Below are 10,480 nucleotides of genomic sequence, written 5' to 3'. Positions count from 1 at the left end.
CGGAGACACAAATCTACAATGGACATAGTGTAAAATGGTCCAATTCAAGTAAGTTATTCATTTGGCATCATTCGAATGGATAGAAATCAAGTTTTAATGAAAATTATCATACTCTGCCAAAACGTGCTTTTCAGCCCCTGAAAAGCACATTTTGGCCATAAAAACTGAATATGTCCCCTGCAACCAAACGAACTGTCAGAGACACAAATCTACAATGGACATAGTGTAAAATGGTCCAATTCAAGTAAATTATTCATTTGGCATCATTCGAAGTGATAGAAATCAAGTTTTAATGAAAATTATCATACTCGGCCAAAACATGCTTTTCAGCCTCTGAAAAGCACATTTTGGCCATAAAAACTGAAAATGTCCCCTGCAACCAAACGAACTGTCGGAGACACAAATCTACAATGGACATAGTGTAAAATGGTCCAATTCAAGTAAGTTATTCATTTGGCATCAATCAAAGTGATAGAAATCAAGTTTTAATGAAAATTATCAAACTCGGCCAAAACATGCTTTTCAGCCCCTGAAAAGCACATTTTGGCCATAAAAACTGAAAATGTCCCCTGCAACCAAACGAACTGTCGGAGACACAAATCTACAATGGACATAGTGTAAAATGGTCAAATTCAAGTAAGTTATTCATTTGGCATCATTCGAAGTGATAGAAATCAAGTTTTAATGAAAATTATCATACTCGGCCAAAACATGCTTTTCAGCCTCTGAAAAGCACATTTTGGCCATAAAAACTGAATATGTCCCCTGCAACCAAACGAACTGTCAGAGACGAAAATCTACAATGGACATAGTGTAAAATGGTCCAATTCAAGTAAGTTATTCATTTGGCATCATTCGAAGTGATAGAAATCAAGTTTTAATGAAAATTATCATACTCGGCCAAAACATGCTTTTCAGCCCTGAAAAGCACATTTTGGCCATAAAAACTGAATATGTCCCCTGCAACCAAACGAACTGTCAGAGACACAAATCTACAATGGACATAGTGTAAAATGGTCCAATTCAAGTAAGTTATTCATTTGGCATCATTCGAAGTGATAGAAATCAAGTTTTAATGAAAATTATCATACTCGGCCAAAACATGCTTTTCAGCCCCTGAAAAGCACATTTTGGCCATAAAAACTGAATGTCCCCTGCAACCAAACGAACTGTCAGAGACACAAATCTACAATGGACATAGTGTAAAATGGTCCAATTCAAGTAAGTTATTCATTTGGCATCATTCGAAGTGATAGAAATTAAGTTTTAATGTAAATTATCATACTCGGCCAAAACATGCTTTTCAGTCCCTGAAAAGCACATTTTGGCCTTAAAAACTGAATATGTCCCCTGCAACCAAACGAACTGTCAGAGACACAAATCTACAATGGACATAGTGTAAAATGGTCCAATTCAAGCAAATTATTCATTTGGCATCATTCGAAGTGATAGAAATCAAGTTTTAATGAAAATTATCAAACTCGGCCAAAACATGCTTTTCAGCCCCTGAAAAGCACATTTTGGCCATAAAAACTGAAAATGTCCCCTGCAACCAAACGAACTGTCGGAGACACAAATCTACAATGGACATAGTGTAAAATGGTCAAATTCAAGTAAGTTATTCATTTGGCATCATTCGAAGTGATAGAAATCAAGTTTTAATGAAAATTATCATACTCGGCCAAAACATGCTTTTCAGCCTCTGAAAAGCACATTTTGGCCATAAAAACTGAATATGTCCCCTGCAACCAAACGAACTGTCAGAGACGAAAATCTACAATGGACATAGTGTAAAATGGTCCAATTCAAGTAAGTTATTCATTTGGCATCATTCGAAGTGATAGAAATCAAGTTTTAATGAAAATTATCATACTCGGCCAAAACATGCTTTTCAGCCCTGAAAAGCACATTTTGGCCATAAAAACTGAATATGTCCCCTGCAACCAAACGAACTGTCAGAGACACAAATCTACAATGGACATAGTGTAAAATGGTCCAATTCAAGTAAGTTATTCATTTGGCATCATTCGAAGTGATAGAAATCAAGTTTTAATGAAAATTATCATACTCGGCCAAAACATGCTTTTCAGCCCCTGAAAAGCACATTTTGGCCATAAAAACTGAATGTCCCCTGCAACCAAACGAACTGTCAGAGACACAAATCTACAATGGACATAGTGTAAAATGGTCCAATTCAAGTAAGTTATTCATTTGGCATCATTCGAAGTGATAGAAATTAAGTTTTAATGTAAATTATCATACTCGGCCAAAACATGCTTTTCAGTCCCTGAAAAGCACATTTTGGCATTAAAAACTGAATATGTCCCCTGCAACCAAACGAACTGTCAGAGACACAAATCTACAATGGACATAGTGTAAAATGGTCCAATTCAAGCAAATTATTCATTTGGCATCATTCGAAGTGATAGAAATCAAGTTTTAATGAAAATTATCATACTCGGCCAAAACATGCTTTTCAGCCTCTGAAAAGCACATTTTGGCCATAAAAACTGAAAATGTCCCCTGCAACCAAACGAACTGTCGGAGACACAAATCTACAATGGACATAGTGTAAAATGGTCCAATTCAAGTAAGTTATTCATTTGGCATCATTCGAATGGATAGAAATCAAGTTTTAATGAAAATTATCATACTCTGCCAAAACGTGCTTTTCAGCCCCTGAAAAGCACATTTTGGCCATAAAAACTGAATATGTCCCCTGCAACCAAACGAACTGTCAGAGACACAAATCTACAATGGACATAGTGTAAAATGGTCAAATTCAAGTAAGTTATTCATTTGGCATCATTCGAAGTGATAGAAATCAAGTTTTAATGAAAATTATCATACTCGGCCAAAACATGCTTTTCAGCCTCTGAAAAGCACATTTTGGCCATAAAAACTGAATATGTCCCCTGCAACCAAACGAACTGTCAGAGACGAAAATCTACAATGGACATAGTGTAAAATGGTCCAATTCAAGTAAGTTATTCATTTGGCATCATTCGAAGTGATAGAAATCAAGTTTTAATGAAAATTATCATACTCGGCCAAAACATGCTTTTCAGCCCTGAAAAGCACATTTTGGCCATAAAAACTGAATATGTCCCCTGCAACCAAACGAACTGTCAGAGACACAAATCTACAATGGACATAGTGTAAAATGGTCCAATTCAAGTAAGTTATTCATTTGGCATCATTCGAAGTGATAGAAATCAAGTTTTAATGAAAATTATCATACTCGGCCAAAACATGCTTTTCAGCCCCTGAAAAGCACATTTTGGCCATAAAAACTGAATGTCCCCTGCAACCAAACGAACTGTCAGAGACACAAATCTACAATGGACATAGTGTAAAATGGTCCAATTCAAGTAAGTTATTCATTTGGCATCATTCGAAGTGATAGAAATTAAGTTTTAATGTAAATTATCATACTCGGCCAAAACATGCTTTTCAGTCCCTGAAAAGCACATTTTGGCCTTAAAAACTGAATATGTCCCCTGCAACCAAACGAACTGTCAGAGACACAAATCTACAATGGACATAGTGTAAAATGGTCCAATTCAAGCAAATTATTCATTTGGCATCATTCGAAGTGATAGAAATCAAGTTTTAATGAAAATTATCATACTCGGCCAAAACATGCTTTTCAGCCTCTGAAAAGCACATTTTGGCCATAAAAACTGAAAATGTCCCCTGCAACCAAACGAACTGTCGGAGACACAAATCTACAATGGACATAGTGTAAAATGGTCCAATTCAAGTAAGTTATTCATTTGGCATCATTCGAATGGATAGAAATCAAGTTTTAATGAAAATTATCATACTCTGCCAAAACGTGCTTTTCAGCCCCTGAAAAGCACATTTTGGCCATAAAAACTGAATATGTCCCCTGCAACCAAACGAACTGTCAGAGACGCAAATCTACAATGGACATAGTGTAAAATGGTCCAATTCAAGTAAATTATTCATTTGGCATCATTCGAAGTGATAGAAATCAAGTTTTAATGAAAATTATCAAACTCGGCCAAAACATGCTTTTCAGCCCCTGAAAAGCACATTTTGGCCATAAAAACTGAATATGTCCCCTGCAACCAAACGAACTGTCAGAGACACAAATCTACAATGGACATAGTGTAAAATGGTCCAATTCAAGTAAGTTATTCATTTGGCATCATTCGAAGTGATAGAAATTAAGTTTTAATGTAAATTATCATACTCGGCCAAAACATGCTTTTCAGTCCCTGAAAAGCACATTTTGGCCTTAAAAACTGAATATGTCCCCTGCAACCAAACGAACTGTCAGAGACACAAATCTACAATGGACATAGTGTAAAATGGTCCAATTCAAGCAAATTATTCATTTGGCATCATTCGAAGTGATAGAAATCAAGTTTTAATGAAAATTATCATACTCGGCCAAAACATGCTTTTCAGCCTCTGAAAAGCACATTTTGGCCATAAAAACTGAAAATGTCCCCTGCAACCAAACGAACTGTCGGAGACACAAATCTACAATGGACATAATGTAAAATGGTCCAATTCAAGTAAGTTATTCATTTGGCATCATTCGAATGGATAGAAATCAAGTTTTAATGAAAATTATCATACTCGGCCAAAACATGCTTTTCAGCCCCTGAAAAGCACATTTTGGCCTTAAAAACTGAATATGTCCCCTGCAACCAAACGAACTGTCGAGACACAAATCTACAATGGACATAGTGTAAAATGGTCCAATTCAAGCAAATTATTCATTTGGCATCATTCGAAGTGATAGAAATCAAGTTTTAATGAAAATTATCATACTCGGCCAAAACATGCTTTTCAGCCTCTGAAAAGCACATTTTGGCCATAAAAACTGAAAATGTCCCCTGCAACCAAACGAACTGTCGGAGACACAAATCTACAATGGACATAGTGTAAAATGGTCCAATTCAAGTAAGTTATTCATTTGGCATCATTCGAATGGATAGAAATCAAGTTTTAATGAAAATTATCATACTCTGCCAAAACGTGCTTTTCAGCCCCTGAAAAGCACATTTTGGCCATAAAAACTGAATATGTCCCCTGCAACCAAACGAACTGTCAGAGACACAAATCTACAATGGACATAGTGTAAAATGGTCCAATTCAAGTAAATTATTCATTTGGCATCATTCGAAGTGATAGAAATCAAGTTTTAATGAAAATTATCATACTCGGCCAAAACATGCTTTTCAGCCTCTGAAAAGCACATTTTGGCCATAAAAACTGAAAATGTCCCCTGCAACCAAACGAACTGTCGGAGACACAAATCTACAATGGACATAGTGTAAAATGGTCCAATTCAAGTAAGTTATTCATTTGGCATCAATCAAAGTGATAGAAATCAAGTTTTAATGAAAATTATCAAACTCGGCCAAAACATGCTTTTCAGCCCCTGAAAAGCACATTTTGGCCATAAAAACTGAATATGTCCCCTGCAACCAAACGAACTGTCAGAGACACAAATCTACAATGGACATAGTGTAAAATGGTCCAATTCAAGTAAGTTATTCATTTGGCATCATTCGAATGGATAGAAATCAAGTTTTAATGAAAATTATCATATTTGGCCAAAACATGCTTTTCAGCCTCTGAAAAGCACATTTTGGCCATAAAAACTGAAAATGTCCCCTGCAACCAAACGAACTGTCGGAGACACAAATCTACAATGGACATAGTGTAAAATGGTCCAATTCAAGTAAGTTATTCATTTGGCATCATTCGAAGTGATAGAAATTAAGTTTTAATGAAAATCATCATACTCGGCCAAAACATGCTTTTCAGCCCCTGAAAAGCACATTTTGGCCATAAAAACTGAAAATGTCCCCTGCAACCAAACGAACTGTCGGAGACACAAATCTACAATTGACATAGTGTAAAATGGTCCAATTCAAGTAAGTTATTCATTTGGCATCATTCGAAGTGATAGAAATCAAGTTTTAATGAAAATTATCATACTCGGCCAAAACATGCTTTTCAGCCCCTGAAGCACATTTTGGCCATAAAAACTGAAAATGTCCCCTGCAACCAAACGAACTGTCGGAGACACAAATCTACAATGGACATAGTGTAAAATGGTCCAATTCAAGTAAGTTATTCATTTGGCATCATTCGAAGTGATAGAAATTAAGTTTTAATGAAAATCATCATACTCTGCCAAAACATGCTTTTCAGCCTCTGAAAAGCACATTTTGGCCATAAAAACTGAAAATGTCCCCTGCAACCAAACGAACTGTCGGAGACACAAATCTACAATGGACATAGTGTAAAATGGTCCAATTCAAGTAAGTTATTCATTTGGCATCATTCGAAGTGATAGAAATTAAGTTTTAATGAAAATCATCATACTCGGCCAAAACATGCTTTTCAGCCTCTGAAAAGCACATTTTGGCCATAAAAACTGAAAATGTCCCCTGCAACCAAACGAACTGTCGGAGACACAAATCTACAATGGACATAGTGTAAAATGGTCCAATTCAAGTAAGTTATTCATTTGGCATCAATCAAAGTGATAGAAATCAAGTTTTAATGAAAATTATCAAACTCGGCCAAAACATGCTTTTCAGCCCCTGAAAAGCACATTTTGGCCATAAAAACTGAATATGTCCCCTGCAACCAAACGAACTGTCAGAGACACAAATCTACAATGGACATAAAATGGTCCAATTCAAGTGAGTTATTCATTTGGCATCATTCGAATGGATAGAAATCAAGTTTTAATGAAAATTATCATACTCGGCCAAAACATGCTTTTCAGCCTCTGAAAAGCACATTTTGGCCATAAAAACTGAAAATGTCCCCTGCAACCAAACGAACTGTCGGAGACACAAATCTACAATGGACATAGTGTAAAATGGTCCAATTCAAGTAAGTTATTCATTTGGCATCATTCGAAGTGATAGAAATTAAGTTTTAATGAAAATCATCATACTCTGCCAAAACATGCTTTTCAGCCTCTGAAAAGCACATTTTGGCCATAAAAACTGAAAATGTCCCCTGCAACCAAACGAACTGTCGGAGACACAAATCTACAATGGACATAGTGTAAAATGGTCCAATTCAAGTAAGTTATTCATTTGGCATCATTCGAAGTGATAGAAATTAAGTTTTAATGAAAATCATCATACTCGGCCAAAACATGCTTTTCAGCCCCTGAAAAGCACATTTTGGCCATAAAAACTTAAAATGTCCCCTGCAACCAAACGAACTGTCGGAGACACAAATCTACAATTGACATAGTGTAAAATGGTCCAATTCAAGTAAGTTATTCATTTGGCATCATTCGAAGTGATAGAAATCAAGTTTTAATGAAAATTATCATACTCGGCCAAAACATGCTTTTCAGCCCCTGAAAAGCACATTTTGGCCATAAAAACTGAATATGTCCCCTGCAACCAAACGAACTGTCAGAGACACAAATCTACAATGGACATAGTGTAAAATGGTCCAATTCAAGTAAGTTATTCATTTGGCATCATTCGAATGGATAGAAATCAAGTTTTAATGAAAATTATCATATTCTGCCAAAACGTGCTTTTCAGCCCCTGAAAAGCACATTTTGGCCATAAAAACTGAATATGTCCCCTGCAACGAAATGAACTGTCAGAGACACAAATCTACAATGGACATAGTGTAAAATGGTCCAATTCAAGTAAGTTATTCATTTGGCATCATTCGAATGGATAGAAATCAAGTTTTAATGAAAATTATCATACTCGGCCAAAACATGCTTTTCAGCCTCTGAAAAGCACATTTTGGCCATAAAAACTGAAAATGTCCCCTGCAACCAAACGAACTGTCGGAGACACAAATCTACAATGGACATAGTGTAAAATGGTCCAATTCAAGTAAGTTATTCATTTGGCATCATTCGAAGTGATAGAAATCAAGTTTTAATGAAAATTATCATACTCGGCCAAAACATGCTTTTCAGCCCCTGAAAAGCACATTTTGGCCATAAAAACTGAATGTCCCCTGCAACCAAACGAACTGTCAGAGACACAAATCTACAATGGACATAGTGTAAAATGGTCCAATTCAAGTAAGTTATTCATTTGGCATCATTCGAAGTGATAGAAATTAAGTTTTAATGTAAATTATCATACTCGGCCAAAACATGCTTTTCAGTCCCTGAAAAGCACATTTTGGCCTTAAAAACTGAATATGTCCCCTGCAACCAAACGAACTGTCAGAGACACAAATCTACAATGGACATAGTGTAAAATGGTCCAATTCAAGCAAATTATTCATTTGGCATCATTCGAAGTGATAGAAATCAAGTTTTAATGAAAATTATCAAACTCGGCCAAAACATGCTTTTCAGCCCCTGAAAAGCACATTTTGGCCATAAAAACTGAAAATGTCCCCTGCAACCAAACGAACTGTCGGAGACACAAATCTACAATGGACATAGTGTAAAATGGTCAAATTCAAGTAAGTTATTCATTTGGCATCATTCGAAGTGATAGAAATCAAGTTTTAATGAAAATTATCATACTCGGCCAAAACATGCTTTTCAGCCTCTGAAAAGCACATTTTGGCCATAAAAACTGAATATGTCCCCTGCAACCAAACGAACTGTCAGAGACGAAAATCTACAATGGACATAGTGTAAAATGGTCCAATTCAAGTAAGTTATTCATTTGGCATCATTCGAAGTGATAGAAATCAAGTTTTAATGAAAATTATCATACTCGGCCAAAACATGCTTTTCAGCCCTGAAAAGCACATTTTGGCCATAAAAACTGAATATGTCCCCTGCAACCAAACGAACTGTCAGAGACACAAATCTACAATGGACATAGTGTAAAATGGTCCAATTCAAGTAAGTTATTCATTTGGCATCATTCGAAGTGATAGAAATCAAGTTTTAATGAAAATTATCATACTCGGCCAAAACATGCTTTTCAGCCCCTGAAAAGCACATTTTGGCCATAAAAACTGAATGTCCCCTGCAACCAAACGAACTGTCAGAGACACAAATCTACAATGGACATAGTGTAAAATGGTCCAATTCAAGTAAGTTATTCATTTGGCATCATTCGAAGTGATAGAAATTAAGTTTTAATGTAAATTATCATACTCGGCCAAAACATGCTTTTCAGTCCCTGAAAAGCACATTTTGGCATTAAAAACTGAATATGTCCCCTGCAACCAAACGAACTGTCAGAGACACAAATCTACAATGGACATAGTGTAAAATGGTCCAATTCAAGCAAATTATTCATTTGGCATCATTCGAAGTGATAGAAATCAAGTTTTAATGAAAATTATCATACTCGGCCAAAACATGCTTTTCAGCCTCTGAAAAGCACATTTTGGCCATAAAAACTGAAAATGTCCCCTGCAACCAAACGAACTGTCGGAGACACAAATCTACAATGGACATAGTGTAAAATGGTCCAATTCAAGTAAGTTATTCATTTGGCATCATTCGAATGGATAGAAATCAAGTTTTAATGAAAATTATCATACTCTGCCAAAACGTGCTTTTCAGCCCCTGAAAAGCACATTTTGGCCATAAAAACTGAATATGTCCCCTGCAACCAAACGAACTGTCAGAGACGAAAATCTACAATGGACATAGTGTAAAATGGTCCAATTCAAGTAAGTTATTCATTTGGCATCATTCGAAGTGATAGAAATCAAGTTTTAATGAAAATTATCATACTCGGCCAAAACATGCTTTTCAGCCCTGAAAAGCACATTTTGGCCATAAAAACTGAATATGTCCCCTGCAACCAAACGAACTGTCAGAGACACAAATCTACAATGGACATAGTGTAAAATGGTCCAATTCAAGTAAGTTATTCATTTGGCATCATTCGAAGTGATAGAAATCAAGTTTTAATGAAAATTATCATACTCGGCCAAAACATGCTTTTCAGCCCCTGAAAAGCACATTTTGGCCATAAAAACTGAATGTCCCCTGCAACCAAACGAACTGTCAGAGACACAAATCTACAATGGACATAGTGTAAAATGGTCCAATTCAAGTAAGTTATTCATTTGGCATCATTCGAAGTGATAGAAATTAAGTTTTAATGTAAATTATCATACTCGGCCAAAACATGCTTTTCAGTCCCTGAAAAGCACATTTTGGCCTTAAAAACTGAATATGTCCCCTGCAACCAAACGAACTGTCAGAGACACAAATCTACAATGGACATAGTGTAAAATGGTCCAATTCAAGCAAATTATTCATTTGGCATCATTCGAAGTGATAGAAATCAAGTTTTAATGAAAATTATCATACTCGGCCAAAACATGCTTTACAGCCTCTGAAAAGCACATTTTGGCCATAAAAACTGAATTTGTCCCCTGCAACCAAACGAACTGTCAGAGACACAAATCTACAATGGACATAGTGTAAAATGGTCCAATTCAAGTAAGTTATTCATTTGGCATCATTCGAAGTGATAGAAATTAAGTTTTAATGAAAATTATCATACTCTGC

This window comes from Stigmatopora argus, chromosome 24 (genome assembly GCF_051989625.1).
Source record: "Stigmatopora argus isolate UIUO_Sarg chromosome 24, RoL_Sarg_1.0, whole genome shotgun sequence".
Lineage (NCBI taxonomy): Eukaryota > Metazoa > Chordata > Actinopteri > Syngnathiformes > Syngnathidae > Stigmatopora > Stigmatopora argus.
Note: the sequence above shows the minus strand (reverse complement) of the source record.